Source organism: Somniosus microcephalus, chromosome 7, assembly GCF_052327205.1.
Source record: "Somniosus microcephalus isolate GS21.2 chromosome 7, FLI_Smic_1.0, whole genome shotgun sequence".
In the NCBI taxonomy this organism is placed as follows: domain Eukaryota; kingdom Metazoa; phylum Chordata; class Chondrichthyes; order Squaliformes; family Somniosidae; genus Somniosus; species Somniosus microcephalus.
Window position 1 is genome coordinate 145,038,597 of NC_140993.1, and position 3,756 is coordinate 145,042,352.

General features: G+C 44.6%; 1 pseudogene; it reads right to left on the reverse strand.

The window, feature by feature from the left end:
• Window positions 1-1,339: 1,339 nt before the first annotated feature.
• On the reverse strand, window positions 1,340-2,884 carry LOC147114925 (uncharacterized; annotated as a pseudogene).
• Between the last annotated feature and the right edge of the window lie 872 nt (window positions 2,885-3,756).

A 3,756-nucleotide genomic window follows, 5' to 3' on the forward strand; every position in this document is an offset into this window, starting at 1 on the left:
GTTCATACACGTTCTTGCCCTGGCCATCTACAGGACCTTGTCACTACATTTCATGTTTGAAATTCTGTGAGGGGGGAGGAAATGTTATGTCTGACATTGGTGATAGGTACTCGATTGCCTTGGCCTGTGCACATGGAGTTTGATAGTGCTGTTATCGTTGTATTGTGTCTGACATTGGATATAGGTATTCGATTGCTTTTGCCTGGAAGTGTGTGTTTGGATCAGCCATTAAAAGCAACAAGAACTGAGCTCTGCATACAGCCTCTGGATTATATTTGCAAACGCAACAATCCCGTTTGGGAGCGGTAACTTTTGAAAGCTGGAAAACTTAGCACCACGCGCTAATGATTCCTAGCTTTTTCTAAATTTGGTGTTTGCGCTCCAGGAAGGAAGTGGAGCGTTTAATCAAGCACTCCACTTCCTTCCTGCAGCGCTAAAGGACGCAGACGGGCCCCGTGCAGCGCTACTGCAATCCGAGGCTCCTTCCCTCCCTTAAAGGCTCTGCATTGGGACCAGCTAGCTGGTCCCCAACAGCAGCCACGATGTAGCCCGATCAGCCCCTTGCACTCCAGCAGAGTGCCGGGCTGATCGATCGCAGCCCAGGAGAACTGAAAAAAATTGGAAAAAAAGCAGTTTACAAATTTTCCTACTTACCTCGGTGTTGGGGTAAAAGAGAAGTCTTCCCTCCTCTCAAGCGGACCCCCTGAGATAAGGGGTCGACACTTGCCCTATAGCAACCATGAATTCACCAGACAGGCACCTTGGATAAGTTTCACGATCTTTATTCAAGCATATGCAAGGGGAAAATCTCAGTCTCATCCCAGAGAAAGGATTCTTCCACCGAGTATCAAATACATACAGCAATTATACCCTAACTTGAGGCGTGCACCCCTCGTGCATCCCCCTTCTACACTCATTGATTGGTCTACAGAATCATGATTTGAGAATCTGTATGTCCTGTATCTTAAGCAAGGACAAAAGACCAGCTTATTAGCTTTACAGTTCCTGTCTTATCTTAAGCAAGGACACAAGACCAGCTTATTAACTTTACAGTTCCTGTTTTGTCTAGGTCCTACATTCCTAAGCAAGGATAGGAGACAAACTTATCAGCCTTCTAGTTTCTACTAATTGTGATTCTAAGAAGTTATAGTTTCTTCTAACTTTTAATTCTAAGAAGTCATTTTTGTCCCCTTACAATCCCCCCTTATGGCCCTTGGCTATATGCCCAAGCCAGGCCATTTCCCTATTACTTTCTCGTGGGTGAGCCCTAGGTTTGTCCCTCCATTTGGGTAGCTACTTCCCAAACTGCAGGATCCGCCTGTTGACTTTCCCATCGAGGTTATATAAGATATGTCCTTTCTGCCAGACTTTTTAAATTTGCCTTATCCAGTTTTTTACTTATTGCTCTCGCTATGGCTTGTCTCTTATTCCTGCTACATTTATGACAGGATAACAACAACAAGATCACCAATACAACGCCTTGTATGACAACCAATACATGTGATATTGTCCTTATCCAGGGGTGTATTTGCACATTGAGTCTAGCATTACAAAACTTAGTATACCAAGTCCGACTAGCCAACATTTCTTCAGTGTCCTTTTGTAGCTTATCAATTTCTTCCATCAAAATAACATACTTTTGTCTCTGCTTCTGAATGTCATGCTCCAGTTGGGTCTGTTCTTCATTCAGTTCAGATATCGGATTTCCTTGTGGGCTTATTGCCTTTGTATACCCTTCTCGGATAGTGTCCGTCATTGTCCCATTAATCGTTTCTTCTTTTAGTTCAGGATATATGATATACCCGTTTATATGTGTCTCTTCTTGTGGGGTAAAGCAGGAGTCAGTATCCGTGATGACACAGGAGGTGATCCCTCCCTTATTCGTAACTGTCATATTGGGTGCCTTGGTGCTCACACACCATTCTCCATTCCCTCGCGGGGCGGCGGTTGTTTCGGAATCCCGTGTCATTGGCGTGATACTCAATGTGCACCCTTCCATTCGGCCATAACCACAGTCATCGTTGGTCATTCTTGGTGGATCTCGGCATAAAACAACTTGGTTATTTCTATAACAATCATCTATGTTAATACCCCTCGTACTGTTGCTCTCTTTAATCACATGTCTGGACAAGTCAAGGTAGCGCAAGCGAGTTTGATTCCTTATCTCCCCTATATTGTTTGTTTGGTATAAGGGATCTCCCTTTGTTACATCATACTGCGGTATTGATAGTACAAATCCTATTATATTTAAATGTCCGGTTATGCATCTAGCTTTTGGTATCCAAGCATGACTATTCCTCTGTACCTCACACGTATGAGTCATGTTTTTATCTAAGGTCCAATTGGTAAATACATCATTCAGTATCCAATCCGGCACTTCTCCATTTTGGAGTTGCTCTAGGTTAAGTTATACTTCACTGAGTATCGCTGCTTCGTACCCTGCGCAAACTATTTCTGACTGTAGTTGCCTGATCATGTCTTCCCCCACTTTGTTTATCAAATTTATAGTTCTGGCGTGGTCCTGCAACATGTGTGCCACTTGTAGCAATTCTCACTCCGCACCACCACCTAGCTGTGCCTGCAGTCTTTGATTATCCCCTTCCCTACCCAACAATTCTTGTAAGATTCGGACTAGGGCATCAACCCAATCATCTATGGTATGCAGGTCTATAGTGTTCACTGTCGCAACTCCTGCCATTTCTAGTATCCCTCTTTTCTCTTGGTCCCCTTTTCTACCTGTCCTCCTTTTCGCATTAAATGTCATGGTTCTTGATTCAGGGCCTTCAAGAGCTCGCAGGGTCAAGTTATTGTACAGGCTTATGGTTTCCTTTCCACAGAAGCTGGGAATGGTTATATCCGTTAGGTTTAGGAACACCGTAATCATTCGTTGGCGTACCCCAAAGTGTATTTTATTCTTGGTTTTCTTTATTACCAATCCCCCTTTTGCTCCTGATCACAGCTAACGTCGCTCGAGTTTCTGTAATACAGGCCTTGTTGTTCCCTTTGGCCGGCCTGCACAGCTTCTCCCGTGGCTCCCCCTATAAGGGATAAGATCCTGTAAAACATATTTCCCGGTTGTCACCGGTTAATTAGGGTCCATGCCTTTTCAACTGGGTCCAGTGTTTCCATTTGTCGGTGCCCTTTATATCTACGCATGCGCACGTGTCACTTACCATTATTACCTGATGGGGCCGGTCCATTTTGGCGAGAATCCGGGTTTCTCTGGGTTTATCTGACTGCCTACCTGGGGTATTTGGACTTTCTGTTCCTTGATGCCGTTCTCTAAGTCTTTAATTACTTGCTGACCCCTAGCCTGTGCTTTCAGGTAATGTAATTGCTTACAGAGTTCCATCACAAACCTCCGAATTCTATCTTTATATGGTCCTACGTCCTCACTTCCTGTGACCAGTACCTCAGGCAGTTTAATTGCTCTTCCTGTCATTAACTCAAAGGGTGTCAGTCCTATAGTCCGGCTAGGGGTTGCCCTTAATTTCATTTTTATTATTGCGCACTCTTGGGGTAGGAGGGAGGCTCCCACTAATTCCTTGATTATATTCTCGTGTCTTATGGGTCCTCCTCCTGATGTATATATGTTTACCCTTTTTCCTTCAGCTAACCTCAGGGCTTCGGTGAAAGCCACCAATTCTGCTACCTGAGCCGATATGCTTCCTTCTAGCCGACCTTCCCTTTTAACCTGTCCATTGCCATCTACCACTGCCCATCCTGTTCGTGGTGTCCCGTCTATATATCGCCGGG